The sequence below is a fragment of the Anomaloglossus baeobatrachus genome, chromosome 2 (genome assembly GCF_048569485.1).
Source record: "Anomaloglossus baeobatrachus isolate aAnoBae1 chromosome 2, aAnoBae1.hap1, whole genome shotgun sequence".
In the NCBI taxonomy this organism is placed as follows: Eukaryota; Metazoa; Chordata; class Amphibia; order Anura; family Aromobatidae; genus Anomaloglossus; species Anomaloglossus baeobatrachus.
This window is the reverse complement of record NC_134354.1, coordinates 758,907,757-758,932,031: the sequence shown is the minus strand read 5'-3', so window position 1 is coordinate 758,932,031 and position 24,275 is coordinate 758,907,757. Positions and strand designations below refer to the sequence as shown.

Below are 24,275 nucleotides of genomic sequence, written 5' to 3'. Positions count from 1 at the left end.
ACCGGGACAGGGTAGTGGCCCGCCGAAACCGAACTGGGGAGCCAACTGGATACCGGAGCACAAGGCAGGGTACTCAGACCCAGTACAAAGCCCTCAACCGACAGGGCCGAGTCAAATCCACTCATTGCGGGCTGGACTCAAGGACCTACCCCACACAAGTCCCTTTAGAAGACAACAGCCCAACCATACAGGGTAACGCCACCGCCAAGGCATAGAGACCCAAAGGGCCAGCGTCTGCGGGCAAACGGGCTCCTCCAGCATATACAAGTCAGGGAGCGGACTACTGGTGTCTAGGCAAAGGAGTCAAAACATTTACACACAGAGGTGCAGGAGAAAGGTGGAAACCACCGACCTAGTCTGGAAGAAGCTGCAGTCGGCTGCGGGCCCCGTTCATCACTCCGTTTGGTTTACCAGTGACTCCAGTGTCTTGTGTCAGAGTGAGTACACCAGTGCCATCAGGCACCGCACCGCACTGCGCCGCAACATTTCACCCTGCACTACGGGCCCCGGGACCAACACCCCCTACCCACGGAGGGGTCAACACCTAGCTGCGCCATTACACCGCTCCCGGGACCCCCGTACCTTCACCGCAGCGGTGGTGTCCATAATCACTACAACCCGTGGGTGGCGTCATGAACTATCATCCCAAATCAAACACCCAAATCCCCGCGTATAGCGCCAACTCCCTTGCAGAGCGACGTGACCCCCGGGTCCGTGAGAGGCTCAAGCAACCACCCGCAGTACGAGCACGGATCCGATGTGACAGATTGCTGTAATCCAATACTCACAAGCCGCCACCAGAAGTCATGTGATGTGATCACGTGGAATTGATGGTTGTCATGGTAGCACAGGGTCATATGGTGACTGAGTAGCCGAGCACTGGCTGTTACAGGAGATGATAAATTCTCCCAATCTGAGCAGTGCTGCTCTCAACTGGAGAAATAAATGAGCAATCAGACAGTTGATCACTATAGCCCCCTAGGGGGACTAGTAAAATTAAAAAAAAAAAAAAAAAAAATCTAAAAGTTGGTATCGCCGCATTCAAAAATACCTGATCTATCAAAATAGAACATCAAATAATCTGATCGGTAAACCGTGTAGCAGCAAAAAAAATTTGCAAACATCAATTACGTTTTTTGGTTGCTGCATATTTTGCGCAAAATGCAATAGCAGGCGATCAAAACGTAGCATCGGCGCAAAAATGGTACCATTAAAAACGTCAGCTCGAGACACAAAAAATAAGCTGCCACTGAGCCATAGATCCCAAAAAATGAGAATGCTATGGGACGGGCAAAAAGTGCTCCACTTTTTTGGACCAACTTCTGAATTTTTTTTAACCCCTTAGATAAAAGTAAACCTATACATGTTTGATGTCTACGAATTCGCACCAACCTGAGGCATCTCACCCACACATCACGTTTACCATATAGTAAACACAGTGAAGAAAATATCTCAAAAACAATAGTGCAATCACACATTTTTTTTTGCAATTTTTCCGCATTTGGATTTTTTTTTCCAGTTTTTCAGTACACTATATGGTAAAATTCATGGTTTAATTTAAAAGTGCAGCTCATTCTGCAAAAAATGAGGCCTCACACGACCAAATTGACTGAAAAATAAAAAAGTTTCGTCTCTCGGAAGAATGGCAAAAATGTTTTAAAAAAACGGAAAGCGCAAAATTGGGCTGTCGTGAAGGGGTTAATCTTTCTTGTTTCCATTTTCTGATACTTGTGACATTTTTGATCTTTTCTGGGTGTTGTGAAAGAAACCAACACATTTCTTTTTCTCTTTGCAGCACTTATTGTACGGGTTAATTCATTTTTTTATATTTTGATAAACTGGACTTTTTCTTTTATTTCTTTGTTTTTAGTTTTTTTTTTACAATTTTTTTTATTGATTTTTAACATATATAAATGTACAATCACATGTTAATTATATGAATTAAACATATATATATATACACACACACACACACACACACACACACACACACACACACACACACACACACACACACACACACACACACACACACACACACACACACACACACACACACACACACACACACACACACACACACACACACACACACACACACACACACACACACACACACACACACACACACACACACACACACACACACTGTCTACAAGTAGTATTCAACCCCCTGCAGATTTAGCAGGTTTACACATTCGGAATTAACTTGGCATTGTGACATTTGGACTGTAGATCAGCCTGGAAGTGTGAAATGCAGCAAAAAAGAATGTTATTTCTTTTTTTATTTTTTTTTTTAAATTGTGAAAAGTTTATTCAGAGGGTCATTTATTATTCAACCCCTCAAACCACCAGAATTCTGTTTGGTTCCCCTAAAGTATTAAGAAGTATTTCAGGCACAAAGAACAATGAGCTTCACATGTTTGGATTAATTATCTCTTTTTCCAGCCTTTTCTGACTAATTAAGACCCTCCCCAAACTTGTGAACAGCATTCATACTTGGTCAACATAAGAAAGACAAAGGAGCATTCCAAGGCCATCAAAGACAAGATCGTGGAGGGTCACAAGGCTGGCAAGGCGTACAAAACCCTTTCCAAGGAGTTGGGCCTACCTGTCTCCACTGTTGGGAGCATCATCCGGAAGTGGAAGGCTTATGGAACTACTGTTAGCCTTCCACGGCCTGGACAGTCTTTGAAAGTTACCACCCGTGCCGAGGCCAGGCTTGTCCGAAGAGTCAAGGCTAACCCAAGGACAACAAGGAAGGAGCTCCGGGAAGATCTCATGGCAGTGGGGACATTGGCTTCAGTCAATACCATAAGTAACGTACTCCACCGCAATGGTCTCCGTTCCACACAAGCCCGTAAGGTACCTTTACTTTCAAAGCGTCATGTCAAGGCTCGTCTACAGTTTGCTTATGATCACTTGGAGGACTCTGAGACAGACTGGTTCAAAGTTCTCTGGTCTGATGAGACCAAGATCGAGATCTTTGGTGCCAACCACACACATGACGTTTGGAGACTGGATGGCACTGCATACGACCCCAAGAATACCATCCCTACAGTCAAGCATGGTGGTGGCAGCATCATGCTGTGGGGCTGTTTCTCAGCCAAGGGGCCTGGCCATCTGGTCCGCATCCATGGGAAGATGGATAGCACGGCCTACCTGGAGATTTTGGCCAAGAACCTCCGCTCCTCCATCAAGGATCTTAAGATGGGTCGCCATTTCATCTTCCAACAAGACAACGACCCAAAGCACACAGCCAAGAAAACCAAGGCCTGGTTCAAGAAGGAAAAAATCAAGGTGTTGCAGTGGCCTAGTCAGTCTCCTGACCTTAACCCAATTGAAACCTTGTTGAAGGAGCTCAAGATTAAAGTCCACATGAGACACCCAAAGAACCTAGATAACTTGGAGAAGATCTGCATGGAGGAGTGGACCAAGATAACTCCAGAGACCTGTGCCGGCCTGATCAGGTCTTATAAAAGACGATTATTAGCTGTAATTGCAAACAAGGGTTATTCCACAAAATATTAAACCTAGGGGTTGAATAATAATCGACCCACACTTTTATGTTGAAAATGTATTAAAATTTAACTGAGCAACATAACTTGTTGGTTTGTAAGATTTATGCATCTGTTAATAAATCCTGCTCTTGTTTGAAGTTTGCAGGCTCTAACTTATTTGCATCTTATCAAACATATATATATACATATACACACACAGTACAGACCGAAAGTTTGGACACACCTTCTCATTCAAAGAGTTTTCTTTTTTTCTGGACTCTGAAAATTGTAGATTCACACTGAAGGCATCAAAACTATGAATTACCACATGTGGAATGAGACACTTAAAGTGTGAAACAACTGAAAATATGTCTTATATTCTAGGTTCTTCAAAGTAGCCACCTTTTGCTTTGATTACTGCTTTGCACACTCTTGGCATTCTCTTGATGAGCTTTAAGAGGTAGTCACCAGAAATGGTTTTCCAACAGTCTTGAAGGAGTTCCCAGAGATGCTTAGCACTTGTTGGCCCTTTTGCCTTCACTCTGCGGTTCAGCTAACCCCATGCTTCACGGTGGGAACCAGCCATGTAGAGTCCATCCGTTCACCTTTTCTACAAAGACACGGTGGTTGGATCCAAAGATCTCAAATTTAGACCCATCAGACCAAAGCACAGATTTCCACTGGTCTAATGTCCATTCCTTGTGTTCTTTAGCCCAAACACGTCTCTTCTGCTTGTTGCCTGTCCTTAGCAGTGGTTTCCTAGCAGCTATTTTACCATGAAGGCCTGCTGCACAAAGTCTCCTCTTAACAGTTGTTCTAGAGATGAGAAGCTGTGTCCAAACTTTTGGTCTGTACTGTGTGTGTGTGTGTGTGTGTGTGTGTGTGTGTGTATATATATATATATATATATATATATATATATATATATATATATATATATATATATATATATATATATATATATATATATATATATATATATATATATATATATATATATATATATATATATATATATATATATATATATATATATATAATATATATTATGTTATCTGTCGAAAAATATCCGTCAAAAAAATCTGATCGCATTCGGACCAATGTTATTCAATCTTGCGGTGCACGTGTCTGATTTTTTTTTGCCACAAACTGAGTGGTCTGAGACAAAAAAATCTCAGCATACACGATTTGCCTCGGATAGCACTCCCCCATTCAAGTCTACGGGTGTGTAAAAAAAAATTGGACTGCACTCTGGTGACCTCAGAGTGTGATCGAATTTTCATGGATTGCCAGAATGGAAAAGTTGGAGAAACTTTGTTTTTTCTCCTGCCTCTTTCAAGAAAAACGTGTTCCACTCTGATCAGAGTCTGATTAGCTTTATCCACCATATTTCGCTATATTTTCTCCACCTGAGAAAAACGGGTGAGTTATGATAAACACAAGTACCAAGATGGACTAGAGAGATTTAATCTGAATTCTAGATCATTGAAAAAAAGAGCTAAGAGCAACAGATGAGGCTGGGAACAGTCTCATTATAGCTAATGTATGTTACATGCAAGACATCGGTGTGAAGAATTTCCTGGAAAACAATACTTGCAGCGCTATAAATGCTGCTCTGGGAGTTATAACGCTGTGGAAGCGCTGTAACAAGCGTGCATAGGGCCCTCTGACCTAATTACATCCCCTCTATTCTGCTGATGGCAGGGATATTTTGTAATAGTGTTATCTGTCAGAATTATTATGGTGGGTACTGCCCTTTGGGGCCCAGTCTGTTATATTGACCATTCAGGATAGTATGGCGCCTCAATCTAATATTGTATCCACTTACAGGCTATAGAAAACTCATTATTCTGCTTTAATTAATGGGTTTATCCCAAAATATACTTTTTTCGGCTTATTCTGGCTCCAACCATTGGCTGCATGAGACTAATGTAATTCCCAATGTGCAAAATATCTTCAGTAAACTTAAAGGGAACCTGTCACCAGGTTTTTCCCTTATAAACTGCGGCCACCACCAATGTCTCTTATATACAGCATTCTAGAATACTGTATACAAGAGCCCAGGCCACTGTGTAGAACATAAAAAACACCTTTATAATACTCACCTAGGAGGCGGTCCAGCTAGATAGGTGTCGCTGGTCTTGGTCCTGCGCCTCCTCTCTTCCTTCCATTGCCATCTTGTGTCACTCACACAGAGGCCTCTATTGCGTTCCTGCATATGTTGACTTTGATCTGCCCAACTGAGGACAGAGCAAAGTACTGTTATGCGCAGGCGTGAGTGTGGCGCCCTGGCCAAGCCAGGGGCCACAGAGAACAACACTTACACACCCCACACTCCCGGTCAGGCACACCGAAGTCAGACAAAAACCCTTGTTGCCTTCCTCCAGGGGCTGATGTCCACACCAGGGGGTGGGCCAGGCGGTTGGCCCCGCCCACCGAGGAGTTCACAGTCCTGGAGGCGGGAAAAACAGACAGTGCAGTTCAGTGAGGGAAGTGAAAGTGGAAGGAAGGAAATTGGTAGTAGAGCAGACTGAAGTTGGTCCGGGTGTGTGGCCCGGACGGATCAGCAAGGTTGGCAGACGGTGGTGACCGTCTGCAGGAGTGGCCTATCGGAGTCTACCGTAAGGACCGTGGACGGGTGGTGGCCCGGCGGGTACCGGACCGGTATGCAAAGAGAAGTCAGCACCATCTGGCAGGGGCTTACAGACCCCGGCAAGGCTAGGAGTCGCCGTGAATTTGCCAAATTCGTTAGCGAAGGGAACCTCCTGGGTTTCCCAGCAGCCAAGTCCCGACAGAAGGCAACCGTCCAACTGAGAGAGGGAAACACAGTCACCGCCAAGGCTAAAGTTCGCAGGGCCAGAGCCTGCGGGCAAAAGGGGCTCCTCCTGCCCATATCCAAGCTGGGGAGCGGGTTACCGGTGGGAACCCATTGGAACCGTTTACAGTACACAGGTGCAGGGAAAGGCAGTCACCATCAACCTGCCGGGAGAAACAACACCGCAGCCGTCTGTGGGACCCATCCATCCAGCCGTGTGTTTTACCGAGAACTGTGTCCTCATCATTGGCTGAGTGAGTACCACCGTGCCGTGCGGCACAGCGCTGCCCCCGCGACCCTGCACCTCGCCAGGCTCCGTAACCCGCCTGTCATCCATCCCTACCCCATCACTGGGCCCCAGGACAACCAACCCCCCTACCCACGGAGGGGAGAACTAACAACAAAGCTGCTCCCTGTCACCTCTCCCGGGATCCCCGTCTAGAGCAACGGTGGTGTCACCAATATCACCACAACCGTGGGTGGCGTCACGGACAATAACCAAATCCCCACCATCCAATCAAATCCCCTTTTCACTCACGGGCGAGGAGCGCCGCTCGAGTCCCCGGGATCCGGCCCACCGCTCGAGCCACCACCAAGCAGCAGCAGCCGCAGCAGCAGCCGCAGCAGCAGCGGCCGGACCCGAGCAGTGGGAGAGCGCAGCGTCCCCTCCTCTGCCCGCGACATGAGGAAAGGTCAAAGACCGCATGTGCAGTACAGTACTTTGCTCTACCCTCAGCCGGGAAGATCATAGTGTGCATGCGCAGGAGTGTAATGGAGGCCTCTCTGTGAATGACTCAGGACACGTCATCCACACGGGGGAAGGGCAGGAGGATGGAGATCTCACAAGATGAAGGAGGCGCCGGACTGAGAGCAGCAATGCCCATCGGACAGGACCGCCCCCTAGATGAGTATTATAAAGGTGTCTTTTATGTTATACAGATTGGTCTGGGCTATTCTATTCTAGAATGCAGTATATAAGAGACACTGGTGGTGGCCGCAGTTCATAAGGGAAAAACCTGGTGACAGGTTTCCGTTAAGATTCCAAAATTAGCTGCAACAATTATAGTCATGTTTGAGTTTTAATATGAGTATGTAGCACCATATAGACGTGGCTGGAAATAATCCAAAGGATGAGACTTGGGGGGGCATTGACATAGCGTTTTTTCCTCGGTTCAGTGGCCCTGTTGGAGCTTGATTCCAAACCGTAAGCAAAATGGGATTTTGGTGCATGCGCTGATGGAGCCATTGACTGTGATTATGCAGATAGTGTCCTCTGTTGTGCATCATTTTCAGCCCAAAGATACATATTCCTTTTTTGGAATTTTTGGGATTTGGACAAAAGCCGTGACGTGGCCACTGAACATAAAAACTAACCTGCAAGGGAGCAAATGGTCAACTCTTTATATATGCTTGATCATTTCACCATTGACGTGAAATATCGGGAAAGATTTATTCTCCGTGTCAGCATGGGGCTCCATCAACTGCTTCATGACTGATAAGACTTTTTAAAAGATATCTGATGTACAAATATTGTCTTGGTAAGGATAAGGAGAGGACAGGAGAGTCCCCAGTGAGGAGAAAGAGAACTATAGCTGCGGTGGCAGTAGGATTAATACGCCAGAAGCCCATTTGAAGTAATTTGGCCAGACTGTTGGGGTCAGACTCGGCCACTGGACACACAGGGTCCTGTGCGAGAAAGGACTGAGTGTAACTGCACCCCTAGAAGTGGGTTCTGTTCCGCGCAGTCTGAGTGGCGTCCGTTTCCCTGGAAGGAATACCCAAAGAACCCCCTCAAGAGACAGACGGATAGTGTGACCCTAAAGAGATGGTGGGAACCGATCGTGAGAGAAGAGGTTGAACCTGCCACGTACAGTGATGTCCTTAGAGGAGATGAGGGGCTTAGAGATCTTCTCAGAGACTCAAGTGCCAGGAAAGTGGTTGGCCTGTAAATTGAATATCATGTCTGTTGCTATGGGAAAACCTATCAGGGTTAAAGACTGTGCCCGCATATTGCATGATGAAGATGTTTGTATAAAGTTGACAAATAAAGTTGCGGTGACTAAAAGAAACTTTCACGTATCTGAGTTACTGTGTCAGTAGATGAATGAACTTTTGCCGTGTTGCACTGGAGTGTCGACTGGGGTGCAAGGAGTTAATATCAGGCCGTGCTATGGACAGGAAGCCTCTGCAACTGTGCCGCCTCCATGGCAGCAACTTGCTGCTCGGATCTGGGTTCTCGTGTGTGCGATCTTGCTCTCAGGGCTCACGCTTGGGATTTTCTGTACCGTTTTGGATGGAAAGTCCTATCCCCCTTGTTGCGCTAGTGCCCCGATTTCGGAGCGGTTGGGAACGAATCTTGAAGGCTCCGTTCTCCACGGGTAAATTATCTGGTTGCATGCAGCTACTCGTCGACCTAGGATCCACGTACCCTGTCGTGCCTTGGTCCCAGCCCGGTGATGGTGCAAGGCCGCTGGCTGTCCTGCTCGACACATCCGAGCCCCTTGCCATGATCCCCTGCGACCCTGCGAGGGGTCCAGCTCCTCTAGGCCCAGACCACCGTCTGCAACCTAGACAGTTTCTTATGGGAGTCCCCGCTCCCGACCTCGCAAGAGATCCTCACAGCTCGAGGGCTACTCTTTCTCCCTCTCTACTCCTACACACTCTCTAACCAACTGACTATACTGCTCACCTCCCTTACCCAAACTCCCAGGTGGGCGACTCTATTCCACTTAAGCCATCCACTATTGTGTTTGGTGGGTGTGGTGCAGGGTGTATCTAGGATTTGATTGGCTGATGGAGGCAACACCATTTGGTTAGGGACCCATAACCAAGAGGGAGGTGGATACTGCACGGGAGGGTAGATTGTGCAATACCCTGTGATGACCTAATAGTCCAGGGGCGTCACATTCCCCCTTGGTTAAACATAGCTCGTCCTCGAGCTACAGGACATCAGAGGTTTATTTTTTTTTTATTTTTTAACTGCAAAATAGAAAAAGAACATTTTTATTTACAGGTTTCATCCCACATTAGGGAGGCATATACTTAAACGTTACAGTAACTTTTGAGTTCATCATATCAACAATGGAACACTACCGGTTATGTTAGCAGCGGAGGCTCAACCTGCTCCGTTGCAGCTTCTTCCAGCGACAGTCCAGTCCCAACGTCCCGGATCCCATCAACCCGCTATCTAAACAACCTGACCCGCTGCATACCTATCCATGGGTCTGTGACCAGGTTAAGGTCCCGGGTGTTGAAAAAGATGACTCACAGGAGGTGCAACTATTTACAATATACAAGTCTGTGTTGGCTACAACCAGTCCTGTGACCAGGGTCCATGTTTACTACTAAAATGCAGATGCATAAAAATAACAAGGTCCATGTACCTAGTTCACACATTTTATGATTTTCTTCTTAATCAGGTAACATTCTCTGTTGATTAAACTGGTTGATTAAACATTTCTTTTTATGGCACTACTCTTTATGAAAAATAACAAACTATGAAACATAATAAAAGAAAACACAGATTTGCTAATGGTCTTAACTCTTAAATTGCAAGGTACTGCTCACTTGCAAGCTGGTAATCAACGGCGGCGGCTGGTAGGACCTGCTCGTTAACCATGGCAAGCCTTTTTACATCCATGGCATACCAACCCCGCTCTCCCCAATGCCAAGTATAGGAGTCCACCTCTCTCGGCTCCGGGTTACGGCCCAGGTGTCCACTCGGGAGATGTTGCTCTATATCTCTCCGGGCGACAAACACCTTCTCCTGGAGGCCCGCTTCCCACAGGAACCCCCATACTTTTTTGGGGTCAAAATTCCTCACACTGCCCCGGCGCCGCGGCCCTCTGAAGCGGAAGGTGGCCCTCCTTAGATGCTCCTTTTCTCTCTGAGCACGGGCAACAATCTCCCGTCGTCGCTGATCCTGTGTTGTCATCTCGTGTTGCAGCTTTCGTTGGTGTCGTTCCCAGTAGGGGGCGTCAGCATGCGGGCTCGCCTCCCTTGCTGGTATGGGTTTTTGCTGTATTCTCACGACCCCAACAGCCGTTGGGATGCCGAGCGGTGGCGGAACCGTCAGCTCTTCGGGTTCCACCTCCGCTTCCTCGGGTAGACATACCGACTGTTCCAAAGCCGCGGTTGCAGAGTACGGGTGCTCCGCCTCCAAGGACGGGACTGGTGATGCGTCCGAGTCTGATCGGGCCGGTGTCAGGATGACCACTGTCGTGACTTGGTCGGGTGACGGGACCGGGAGCTCCGCAGCTGGCAGTCTCTCTGAATCTGGTATTTTTTGAGTTATTGAGTTTTTGCATTGATTTTCAATATCATTCAGACAGAAGTCCAGGTCTCCCTGGGGTCATATTAAGATTATCTATCAAGTGTATTTAATTTTTTACAACCCCGAAGACCAGGAATTAATAACTCCCACATATGTGTACATTTTGGGTTAAATTTCTTTTTGCAGGTTAAGCAAGATCTGATTATTTAGAATTTATTTGAATTCCAAACCATTTATTGCCAGGTTTATATTCAAAAATAATAATCCCGACATCTAATTTCAGCTTCTATATCTGCACAGTGTGCGTATACGGAAAACTCGGGGAGCAATAACATTATTAGGCATCATACCGTCTTATTACAGCACTTCTTGGTTTTCCTAGAACACAAAGAGGATGGGAGGAATAGTATTTTACATATTTATGGATTGGTTTTATAAAGCATTTATAACATTCAAGGAAAGAAAAGGAAAATAGAAGCCGCGCCGAGCCAAACATCATGTACAAAAAAAGCCAATAAACAACTAGCAGCTCCTCGGGTCTCTTGGGTTCTACACGTACCGTATTTGCACAGCAGTCGTCTTCTGTTGTAACATCTATCAGGGGAGGCCAAAAAAAATCAACATGTGAAGCGTGTGCCAGAGGTGAACATAGACTAACGAATAAGGTACGTATGAGCAGTGAACATTCTATAACATCGGACTCACTTCCAGAAGGCTACTATGGCCACCACTAGGACATTTAGAACATGTTGAGATGAAGATAAGGAGAATGGAAGCAGAGAAAAGGAAGAGAAAAGTCGAAGGAAAAGAGTCAGGAAGTGATTAATTACAAAAATGGAGGGGACATGGACATATGAGTAAGTTTGGTGTTAGTTGCTCAGGCTCTGTGGACGTATGGAACATGTAATTTTATCGCGAAGAGGCTCCAACAAAATGAACATTGGAGAATCTCTACATGAAGAAGGGTTCAAAGTCAGAGGAAATCAAGATGAAGATCCAAAAGAAAAAGAGGAAGCTCACCACGCTGTATGTAGCCGTTTCAGTCCATGAGATGGTTAATGGGTGCCAGATCTCAAATCCTCCTGATGATAGGCTTTACCTTGGAACTCTCCCTACTTTACCCTCAGCCATTAGTTTGCTATTCAAATGTATCCCACATCAATCTGGTTATCTACCCTTTGCATATACCTGGCTATATCCCATTATTGAGGTCGGATCATTTTATACAGTGTAGCCCTCCTGTCAACTACATTGTGCAATTATACCAGTGTGACCTCACCACATCATATTGGAGAGGTAATTTTGTCCATTCATTATGGCCTAGTATACAATGTGTCCACCCATATCCTGTCCACTGCCATTAACTTGAGAGCGGCGGCAGCTATAGGAATAGAAGTGGTGTCTAGGTATAGTAAAGTAGCCATGCGCTACGCAATGAAACTACCTATAGCGCCACCTGGTGGAAAACAACGGAGTTAACATTTTTATCTCGAAAACGGAACGAGATAGAGAAAAAAAGTGAATTACAAAGTTGGAGGGCATCATCATTTCAATACAAATCGACACCTTGCATACAGAAATGCTATGATTAGAACATGTGAAACTCACAAGGCTGCGGACGTGAAGCGATACCTCATGGAGACCTTCCTACAAGTCATTGGGTATGGTGGCTGTGTGGAGTGGCCTCCGCTCACCTGACCTGACCCCATTGGACTTCTTTCTGTGAGGTCACATCAAACAGCAGGTGTATGCAACCCCCTCCACCAACATTGCAGGACCTACGACGACGTATCACAGATGCTTGTGCAAACGTGTCACCTACCATATTGCACAACGTGCAGCAAGATACAGTATGCTGTGCAGAGTCCAGATGTGCATTGCAGCTGACGGGGGACACTGAGCATCAAAGTTAAATGAGCGAGCGCCATATGCGTGACCGGCATTCAATGTTTTGGGGGGAGTCATGGGTTTCATATCGTAGCATTTCTGTATGCAAGGTGTTGATTCGTATTGAATTGATGATGCCCTACAATTTTTTAATTCACTTTTTTTCTCTATCTCGTTCCATTTTCGAGATAAAAATACTAACTCCGTTGTTTTCCACCAGGGGGCGCTATAGGTGGTTTCATTGCATAGCACATGGCTACTTTACTATACCTAGACACCACTTCTATGCCTATAGCTGCCGCTGTTCTCAAGTTAATGGCGGTGGATAGGATATGGGTAGAGAAACACTGTATAAGAGAGATCATGGCTGACATTGAAGAACTATACTACATTTCTAATTGGAGGCATTTGCTAATATTCTTATTATATCTACTATGGTGCATATTGGGATAGGATCTTGGAGATGGGATTAACCCTTTAATATTCTAATGTGCATGAAAAGCACCTTGAAGTGAAATAATATCCCTATTCAATGCCAATATTTATAAACATAAAAAGTTCAAAGTTGGTAGAAGGTGAGATAAGAAAATCCAGGTCCATACTGAGTGCATCATCCACTCCATTATCCAGTGAAAGTACAGTGCTGGCCAAAAGTATTGGCACCCCTGCAATTCTGTCAGAGAATACTCAGTTTCTTCCTAATGATTGCAATCACAAATTCTTTGGTATTATTATCTTCATTTAATTTGTCTTCAATGAACAAAAAAAAAAATTGTCATAAAGCCAAATTGGATATAATTCCACACCAAACATAAAAAGGGGGTGGACAAAAGTATTGGCACTGTTTGAAAAATCATGTGATGCTTCTGTAATTTGTGTAATTAGCAGCACCTGTAACTTACCTGTGGCACCTAACAGGTGTTGGCAATAACTAAATCACACTTGCAGCAGTTGACATGGATTAAAGTTGACTCAGCCTCTGTCCTGTGTCCTTGTGTGGACCACATTGATCATGGAGAAAAGAAAGAGGACCAAAGAACTGTCTGAGGACTTGAGAATCCAAATTGTGAGGAAGCATGAGCAATCTCAAGGCTACAAGTCCATCTCCAAAGACCTGAAAGTTCCTGTGTCTACGGTGCGCAGTGTCATCAAGACACAAGCCCATGGCACTGTGGCTAACCTCCCTAGATGTGGAAGGAAAAGAAAAATTGACGAGAGATTTCAACGCAAGATTGTGCGGATGGTGAATAAAGAACCTCGACTAACATCCAAACAAGTTCAAGCTGCCCTGCAGTCCGAGGGTACAACAGTGTCAACCCGTACTATCCGTCGGCGTCTGAATGAAAAGGGACTGTATGGTAGGATACCCAGGAAGACCCCACTTCTTACCCCGAGACATAAAAAAGCCAGGTTGGAGTTTGCCAAAACTTACATGAGAAAGCCTAAAACGTTTTGGAAGAATGTTCTCTGGTCAGATGAGACAAAAGTAGAGCTTTTTGGGAAAAGCCATCAACACAGAGTTTACAGGAAAAAAAAGAGGCATTCAAAGAAAAGAACACGGTCCCTACAGTCAAACATGGTGGAGGTTCCCTGATGTTTTGGGGTTGCTTGGCTGCCTCTGGCACTGGACTGCTTGACCGTGTGCATGGCATTATGAAGTCTGAAGACTACCAACAAATTTTGCAGCATAATGTAGGGCCAGTGTGAGAAAGCTGGGTCTCCCTCAGAGGTCATGAGTCTTCCAGCAGGACAATGACCCAAAATACACTTCAAAAAGCACTAGAAAATGGTTTGATAGAAAGCACTGGAGACTACTAAAGTGGCCAGCAATGAGTCCAGACCTGAACCCCATAGAACACCTGTGGAGAGATCTCAAAATGGCAATTTGGAGAAGGCACTCTTCACATCTCAGGGACCTGGAGCAGTTTGCCAAAGAAGAATGGTCTAAAATTCCAGCAGAGCATTGTAAGGAACTCATTGATGGTTACCGGAAGCGGTTGTTCGCAGTTATTTTCGCTAAAGGTTGTTCAACCAAGTATTAGGCTAAGGGTGCTAATACTTTTGTCTGGCCCATTTTTGGAGTTTTGTGTGAAATGATCAATGATTAGATTTTTGTTTCATTCTCTTTTGTGTTTTTTCATTGCAAGCAAAATAAATGAAGATAATAATAGCAAAGAATTTGTGATTGCAATCATTTTCAAGAAGAAACTGAGTATTATCTGACAGAATTGCAGGGGTGCCAATACTTTTGGCCAGCACTGTAGACATTGGGAAGAGTTTGAAATCAGCACATAAAAAGCAGCTAAAATCCAAGCTGAACAGACACAATAGCTGACACATATAAGTATTGGAGGAGAGATGAAGCTCCAGAGAATTCTATCAAAGAGCGATTGATGAGGCCGAAGTGGCAACACTCATTGCAAGAAGTAATATGAATTAATAGCTGGTAACGGGTCTTGTGATGGAAACTCTGATGACTGGTAACATAGTACCACTATCACAGCTGTATGTAATGGGGTCGATTAAATTCTGGGATATCAAACTTGGCATATACAGTATAAATGGAAAATCCACCAGGAAAATAGACAATATTACTATGTTAAGCCAAATAAACTGCAATGCAAAAAAACAGATAAAAGAAAAAGGAAAACAAATATTTTGGTAAAAACAATAGTAGATAAAAGCAGCCAATAAAATAGATGCATCAGTATTAGCAGTAAAATAAACGGCCACAAGAAACAAATATATAGAAAATCCATTGCGTGAATACAAATAGTGCAGATATACCGTATGTAGGCGTTGCAATAGATTACAATATAGGAGCAAGGTTCACACACTGTACCTCCATATGGAGCAAAGTGAATCAATAAGTGAAGGTAAGCGGCCTGTGTTTTGTGTACCGTATATTGTGGAACTTTTCAGCTAATCTCCAAATATAATTACCACCTGTGTGTGTGTGTGTGTATTTATATGTATACATAAATATATATATATATATAATATATATACATATATACTAGCTGTAACAGCTGTAGTACCCGGCATTGCCCAGGATAGTAACTAAGTCTCTCTCTGTCTGACTTTCTCCCACTCTCACTCTCTCCCACTCTCCCATCCTCCCTCTCTCTCATTCTCCATATATCCCACTCTCCCACTCTACTGATCACTCCCACTCTCTTCCACCCTCCCTCTCTCCCACTCTCTCTCCCCCACTTTCCCTCTCTCCCACTCTCTCTCTCTCTCTCTCTCTCTGTCTCTCCCTCTCTCCCTCTCTCTCCCCCACTTTCCCTCTCTCCCTCTCTCCCACTCTCTCTCTCTCTCTCCCTCTCTCTCTGTCTCTCCCTCTCTCCCACTCTCCCTCTCTCTCTGTCTCTCCCTCTCTACCACTCCCCTTTCTCCCTCTCTCTCCCACTCTCTCTCCCCCCACTTTCCCTCTCTCCCTCTCTCACTCTCCCACTCTACCCCTCTCCTGCTCTACCTCTCTCCCACTCACCCTCTCTCCCTCTCTGTCTTTCCCTCTCTCCCACTCTACCTCTCTCCCTCTCTCCCACTCTCTCCCTCTCTACCACTCCCCTTTCTCCCTCTCTCTCCCACTTTCTCCCTCTCTCGCACTCTCCTCCTCTTTCCCACTCTCTCTCTCCCACTTCCTCCCTCTCTATATCCCACTCTCGTTCTCTCCCACTCTCTGTCTCACCACTGATATCATATCACCTCACACATAAGCTTCTTATACTAAGAATGTCCTTGGTTTTCTATAGCAATCAATCATAGCTCCTATTAGTGACCTGTAGCAAAACAGAAGCGGAGCTGTGATTGGTTGCTATAGGCCAGCTGATAAATATCCAGGATAACTGTCAAAACAGCCAATATACATCCAAACAGTAAGTAAGCTGTGTTTTTTGGGTGAATAAATGTAAAGCGCAGGGTTAAAATTTCCCCTCAAAATAGTATCCATGATGTTCCCTGAGTCAAGTGAGGAGGCGTCTGTGCTAAGGTTTGTGATTGTAAATGCAACGGTGCTGACTCATTTAGCGGACATACATACACACACACACACACACACACATATACACACACACACACACACACACACACATATATATATATACAGTACACACTCAGCTTTATATATTAGATATATTTTTTTATTTGTTTGTTTGTTTTTTTTTTAATTTTATTTGATATGCATTCATTTTCATATTTTCGTTCTCTCTTGTTCTTGATCCATTATAAGAAGGGTTAATGGTGTAATCAGGGGCGTAACTACCACGGTCGCAGCGGTCGTCATTGCGACCGGGCCCGGGAGCTTAGGGGCCCGGCGGCCGCCCGGCAGTTCAGCAGCCAGCTCCTGTCAGTGACGGAGGAGCTGCGCTGATCTGTCACAAAACACGCGGCGGCTATATGACCCACTGCCTCTGCCGACACCGGGCCCTGCTGCCTGGTGCCAGCGTCGGCAGCGGGGCCCCCTCACCCGTCACCGCGCACAGTAATGTTGAAGCATAGGGCTGCCAACAGCACTCTATGCATCATCATTCCCCTCTTTCCCCCCACCCACACGTGCCTGCGCGGTGACGTCACTCCTGTGCGACTGCTGTGCTCAGAGTGCACAGAGCGCACGACGGGAGGACGAGCAGTGAGGACGAGCAGCGGCTGGGGAATGAGGAGAGCAGTGAGGACGAGCAGCGGCTGGGGAATGAGGGGAGCAGTGAGGACGAGCAGCGGCTGGGGAATGAGGAGAGCAGTGAGGACGAGCAGCGGCTTGGGAATGAGGAGAGCAGTGAGGACAGAGCAGCGGCTGGGGAATGAGGGGAGCAGTGAGGACGAGCAGCGGCTGGGGAATAAGGGGAGCAGTGAGGACGAGCAGCGGCTGGGGAATGAGGGGAGCAGTGAGGACAGAGCAGCGGCTGGGGAATGAGGGGAGCAGTGAGGATGAGCAGCGGCTGGGGAATGAGGAGAGCAGTGAGGACGAGCAGCGGCTGGGGAATGAGGGGAGCAGTGAGGACGAGCAGCGGCTTGGGAATGAGGAGAGCAGTGAGGACGAGCAGCGGCTGGGGAAGGAGGAGAGCAGTGAGGACGAGCAGCGGCTGGGGAATGAGGAGAGCAGTGAGGACGAGCAGCGGCTGGGGAATGAGGGGAGCAGTGAGGACGAGCAGCGGCTGGGGAATGAGGAGAGCTGTGAGGACAGAGCAGTGGTTGGGGAATTAGGGGAGCAGTGAGGACGAGCAGCGGCTGGGAAATGAGGGGAGCAGTGAGGACGAGCAGTGGCTGGGGAATGAGGGGAGCAGTGAGGACGAGCAGTGGCTGGGGAATGAGGGGAGCAGTGAGGACGAGCAGTGGCTGGGGAATGAGGAGAGCAGTGAGGACGAGCAGCGGCTGGGGAATGAGGGGAGCAGTGAGGACGAGCAGCGGCTGGGGAAGGAGGAGAGCAGTGAGGACAAGCAGTGGCTGGGGAATGAGGAGAGCAGTGAGGACAGAGCAGTGGCTGGGAAATGAGGGGAGCAGTGAGGACGAGCAGCGGCTGGGGAATGAGGGGAGCAGTGAGGACGAGCAGCGGCTGGGGAATGAGGAGAGCAGTGAGGACAAGCAGTGGCTGGGGAATGAGGAGAGCAGTGAGGACGAGCAGCGGCTGGGGAATGAGGAGAGCAGTGAGGACGAGCAGCGGCTGGGGAATGAGGAGAGCAGTGAGGACGAGCAGTGGCTGGGGAATGAGGAGAGCAGTGAGGACAGAGCAGCGGCTGGGGAATGAGGAGAGCAGTGAGGATGAGCAGCGGCTGGGGAAGGAGGAGAGCAGTGAGGACAGAGCAGTGGCTGGGGAATGAGGGGAGCAGTGAGGACAGAGCAGTGGCTGGGGAATGAGGGGAGCAGTGAGGACGAGCAGCGGCTGGGGAATGAGGGGAGCAGTGAGGACGAGCAGCGGCTGGGGAAGGAGAAGAGCAGTGAGGACGAGCAGTGGCTGGGGAAGGAGGAGAGCAGTGAGGACGAGCAGCGGCTGGGGAAGGAGGAGAGCAGTGAGGACGAGCAGCGGCTGGGGAATGAGGGGAGCAGTGAGGACGAGCAGCGGCTGGGGAAGGAGGAGAGCAGTGAGGACGAGCAGTGGCTGGGGAAGGAGGAGAGCAGTGAGGACGAGCAGCGGCTGGGGAAGGAGGAGAGCAGTGAGGACGAGCAGCGGCTGGGGAAGGAGGAGAGCAGTGAGGACGAGCAGCGGCTGGGGAATGAGGGGAGCAGTGAGGACAGAGCAGTGGCTGGGAAATGAGGGGAGCAGTGAGGACGAGCAGCGGCTGGGGAAGGAGGAGAGCAGTGAGGACAGAGCAGTGGCTAGGGAAGGAAGAGAGCAGTGAGGACAGCAGTGGCTGGGGAATGAGGGGAGCAGTGAGGACGAGCAGAGGCTGGGGAATGAGGGGAGCAGTGAGGACAGAGCAGTGGCTGGGGAATGAGGGGAGCAGTGAGGACGAGCAGCGGCTGGGGAATGAGGGGAGCAGTGAGGATGAGCAGTGGATGGGGAATGAGGGGAGCAGTGAGGACGAGCAGCGGCTGGGAAATGAGGGGAGCAGTGAGGGCGAGCAGTGGCTGGGGAATGAGGGGAGCAGTGAGGACGAGCAGCGGCTGGGGAAGGAGGAGAGCAGTGAGGACAAGCAGTGGCTGGGGAATGAGGAGAGCAGTGAGGACAGAGCAGTGGTTGGGGAATGAGGGGAGCAGTGAGGATAGAGCAGTGGTTGGGGAATGAGGGGAGCAGTGAGGACGAGCAGCGGCTGGGGAATGAGGGGAGCAGTGAGGACGAGCAGCGGCTGGGGAATGAGGAGAGCAGTGAGGACGAGCAGCGGCTGGGGAAGGAGGAGAGCAGTGAGGACAAGCAGTGGCTGGGGAATGAGGAGAGCAGTGAGGACAGAGCAGCGGCTGGGGAATGAGGAGAGCAGTGAGGACGAGCAGCGGCTGGGGAAGGAGGAGAGCAGTGAGGACAGAGCAGTGGCTGGGGAATGAGGGGAGCAGTGAGGACAGAGCAGTGGCTGGGGAGTGAGGGGAGCAGTGAGGACGAGCAGTGGCTGGGGAATGAGGGGAGCAGTGAGGACGAGCAGCGGCTGGGGAAGGAGGAGAGCAGTGAGGACGAGCAGTGGCTGGGGAAGGAGGAGAGCAGTGAGGACGAGCAGCGGCTGGGGAAGGAGGAGAGCAGTGAGGATGAGCAGCGGCTGGGGAATGAGGGGAGCAGTGAGGACGAGCAGCGGCTGGGGAAGGAGGAGAGCAGTGAGGACGAGCAGTGGCTGGGGAAGGAGGAGAGCAGTGAGGACGAGCAGCGGCTGGGGAAGGAGGAGAGCAGTGAGGACGAGCAGCGGCTGGGGAAGGAGGAGAGCAGTGAGGACGAGCAGCGGCTGGGGAATTGTGGCGCCCTAGGACCTGGTCGCCACAGCAGCATTGCCCTCCCAAAGGGTTAATGCTGAGCCTGGAGGTAATTGGGAGATCCATTGGCCAGCAGGTTTAACACCCAACACAGTTCTCCCTCCGGCCAGCAGGGGGAGCTCTGAACCTGGAATTCCAGGGAGCCTTCCTCTACCTGACCAGAGGGAGGAAGTGCAGCAGTCTGTAGGGAGTAGTGGAAGTGAACAGACGCAGAGTGAGCTGTCCTGTGAATCTGGGGCCTAGAGCTGGAGCAGCTTGGCCCAGAGAAGCAGGAATAGCTGAGGGGCAGCAGAGAGACTCAGACATCGGAGTCTGTGGTTGCCAGGGTATAAAATCCGCCCCTGGTAGCCGAGTCCGAAGGGCAGGAGAGCTGCAAGCCCCTGGCCCAGAAACATCCAAGGTACAGCTGCAGCATCAGGGCCCGGTGTGGACTCCAGCGGAGAAGCACCAGAGAGAGGGTCTGCGCAGCCACCTACAGAAAGAAGGGACGTGCCATCGGTCCCAGCAGCAAAGAGGGCCATTGCTGGATTCAGAGAAGCAGGGTCCTATCATCACAAAGCAAAGTACAGGAGTAGGCCTCATACTCAGCTGGCCAGAAAGATCATCCCAAGTACTTCCAGGCCGACCGGATCCCCATCACCACCTGTAACGGTCTCCCAGGACTGGACTGTTCCCAGAGTAAAAGAGGAGAAGGTAAAGAGACTGTTGTTTGTGCCTGGTTCTTTCCTCGCCTGTCGGCCCTGCACCGTGTTAGCCACACAACACCATAGACTTTCACGGGCACCAACTGTATCCCGGGGCATCGCTCCACCTGTGGGGAGCAGTAACATCATAGCTGCCATAACATCACCCCGGAGTTCTCCCATAGCAGCGGCGGCTTAATAGCCGCATACCACAGGTGGCGTCACGAACATTAACTTCAACTCATCAGCCACATATTCAACTGACACCCACCAGGGCCACGGAGCCGGGCCCAGCCACCACTGACTACCACCGGACTAGTCCGGCCCGGCACCGGGTGTCCCCTAGCCCTGGGGTGGGCGAGTCAACTTTTGGCGTCACGAACAGGATTTCGTGCCCGGTTCCACCGGGTACTGTGCGCCTGAATAATTGCGCTTTAAAGACTGTATTACTGCGTGTTTCACTGTTTGAAAACTGCCGCCGCCATTATCCTCACTGAGCGCAGGAAGAAGGGGGGCGTGCCTGACAAAGAGCGCGAAGGGAGCGCGCCATCAGAGCAGAGCGCTGTTAACCCCGCGCGACCCGGAAGGAAATTTGAAAAGTGAACGGAGCCTGGTAAGGTTCACTAAGGGGGAGGAAGATGTCCGACGCAGAGGGAGGGCAGGTGGCTGCCATAGCCCGAGACGCCGCAGCGCCCGCCGAAGCGATCCCTGTCGCCGTCGCCCCATCCCCCGCTGTAGCGCCGGTAATGCCGATCACCATGCCGTACATACCGGGCGCAGAATGGCTGCCGCAGTATTCCGGGGAGTCCCATACCTTGAGCGACTTCAGAGAAAGCCTGCACAGCTTATTCCGGGTGTATCCGCTGACTGAGAGCCAGAAGGTGGGCATATTAATGGGACAGCTAGCCGGCGCAGCCCAGCGTGAAGTGAAGTCCTGGCCTGATACAGATAAAGGGACAGTAACCCAGATACTGGCCAAGCTAAAGAGTACTTTTGACACCCGCACCGCAGCAGAGATAAAGATGAGATTCTTTGGGTGCAAGCAGCGGCCCACAGACAGCATAAGGGACTATGCCTTAAACCTGCAGGAGGCCCTGAAAGCGGTTAAACAGGTGGATCCAGAGAGTGTACGTGAAGAACACAAACTCCTAACTGAGCAGTTCATAGAGGGGCTCCTGTCAGATGCCCACAGGACCCAGCTGCGTATCATGGTCCTGCAGAACCCTGCTCTGGACTTTGCAAAGTTTAAGGACCAGGCCATCCGGGTACTGAGAGAATCTACACCGAATGACCCAGTGCCCCTCCGGCCTCTTGCTATCACGTACCCCGGGGTGGTGCCTGCAACACGAGCCACTGCAGGGGCTGAGGCGCAGTCCCTGGATAAGGATCCCACTGCAGAGCTCAGACAGCAGTTCCAGGAGCTGACCAAGACTGTAGCTGCCCTTGCCAAGATCGTGCAGTCCCTACAAGTGACCCCATCGCCTGCAAAAATCGAGTTGGCCTCCAGCCCAGATGACGTCCCATGGATGCGACAGAGGAGGGTTCCGCCGACCCGAGGCAGAGACACAGACCGGTATGATTCAACGGGACAACCGATCTGCCGCCGCTGCAGCCAGGCGGGCCACATTGCACGATACTGTCCTTTAAATGGGCCGAGCCTGGGGCCAGGAGCCGACCCCCAGGTGTAAGGAAGCCCGGCTCAACCCCCAGCCGCAGCAAGTATGTGGGAGGACGACCGGTCCTTCCTATTGTGCTGGATGGGATCCCTTTGAATGCCCTCCTGGATACTGGGTCCCAGGTAACGACCATCCCCTATAAACTGTACAAAAGATATTGGGCTGATTCAGACATTGACCATGGCCCAGATGATGATTTAACAATTGTGGCCAGTAATGGTCAGCCCTTACCTCAAATTGGGTATAAAGAAGTAACCATTAAAGTGGGGCGGGTGGAATTGCCATGTCAGGGGATGATAATTGTAGATATTGATCGCAAAGAATCTGACCCGCTGGTAACCATTGGTACAAATGTGATAGAAAATTGTATTGCCGAAGTGATAATTTTGTTGCAGCAGGCGTCTGAAACTGCCAGCTCCGGGCAGCAGCGTGCCCTACAGAGGGAGATCAGAGCCCTGATGAGGAGGCAGCAGGTGGAGCTGGCCGGAGGAGAAATTGGCAGTGTGAGGGTAAGTGACCCCCTACCCATTGCAATACCCCCAAGAAGTGAAATGTTGATATGGTGTCGGGCAGCAATAGGCCTCAAGGGTCAGGATTACCATGCCTTGGTAGAACCGGTGTATTCAGACAGTAGGCCTGGAGTCCTGATAGCCAGAGGGGTAGCAGACGTCCGCAAGGGGAGAGTGCCCATCCGTGTCCTGAATTGTGGGGAGGAGGAAGCCAAATTGCCCCGGTACGCCACTGTAGCAAAACTGTACACTGTCAGCAACAACACCATCAAAGCAGTGGAACCCTTGATCCCGTCCGACCAGGCGGAAGACAAGGGCTCCAAGGGGCAGCTGGAAGACTGGTGCCAAAACTTACATGTGGGCACCGACTCCACCCCCTCACACCAAAAGAATGGGGTTTACCGGGTGGTACAGGAGTACGAGCGGGTCTTCAGCAAACACCCCCTAGATTTTGGGCAGGTGAAAGGGGTTAAACATCAAATCCCCACGGGTGATCATCCTCCCGTTAAAGAGAGATACCGCCCTGTACCCCCCGCACAGTATCAGCGTGCCAAAGAAATGTTACGGGAAATGAAGGAGGCTGGGGTTATCAGAGATAGTTGTAGCCCCTGGGCAGCTCCACTAGTGCTCGTAAAGAAAAAGGATGGTACAATGAGAATGTGTGTAGATTACAGGCAAATTAACCGCATTACACATAAAGATGCTTATCCCCTACCCAGAATAGAGGAGTCACTAACAGCCTTAAAGTCAGCTAACTATTTCTCCACCTTGGATCTCACCAGTGGGTATTGGCAGGTTCCCGTGGCAGAGGCGGACAAGGAGAAGACTGCATTCACGACGCCGATGGGCCTCTGCGAGTTCAACTGCATGCCATTCGGGCTCTGCAACGCCCCAGGGACATTCCAACGGTTGATGGAGTGCTGCTTGGGCCACCACAACTTCGAAACCGTGCTGTTGTACCTGGATGACGTCATAGTCTACTCCAAGACTTATGAAGACCACCTGAAGCACTTAGCAGAAGTGTTCGAGTCTTTGTCAAAATATGGCCTGAAGATCAAGCCGTCCAAATGTCACCTCTTGAAGCCAAAGGTACAGTACCTGGGTCATGTGGTCAGCGCAGAAGGTGTGGCACCTGATCCGGAGAAAGTCACCGTAATCAAGGACTGGCCAAGACCCACCACGGTAAAGGAGGTGCGGCAGTTCCTTGGGCTGGTGGGCTACTACCGAAGGTTCATTGATGGTTTCACCAAGATAGCAGCGCCCCTTCAAGATCTCCTGGTGGGCCAGCCAAAGCAGGCTAAGAAGCAGAGCCCTCCATTTGAATGGAGCAGCCAACTAGAAACCTCCTTTGTCCAGCTGAAAGGGGCTCTCACGGGAGAAGAAATTCTGGCCTACCCTGACTACAGCCAGCCGTTTGTACTGTATACAGACGCCAGCAACGTGGGCCTGGGAGCCGTTTTGTCCCAGGTGCAGGGAGGCAGGGAGAAGGTGATAGCGTACGCCAGTAGGAAGCTTCGGCCCACAGAAAGGAATCCAGAAA

The 24,275-nt window shown here is 49.3% G+C and overlaps 1 protein-coding gene across 1 annotated transcript in view; it reads left to right on the top strand.

The window, feature by feature from the left end:
- The first annotated feature begins 16,341 nt into the window (after positions 1–16,341).
- Positions 16,342–24,275, top strand: part of C2H11orf97 (chromosome 2 C11orf97 homolog) — a 250,799-nt gene continuing 242,865 nt past the window's right edge. Inside the window, exon 1 of the mRNA XM_075334677.1 lies at positions 16,342–16,356. The gene's annotated coding sequence lies outside the window, so the exon portion shown is untranslated. The remainder of the gene's footprint in view (positions 16,357–24,275) is intronic.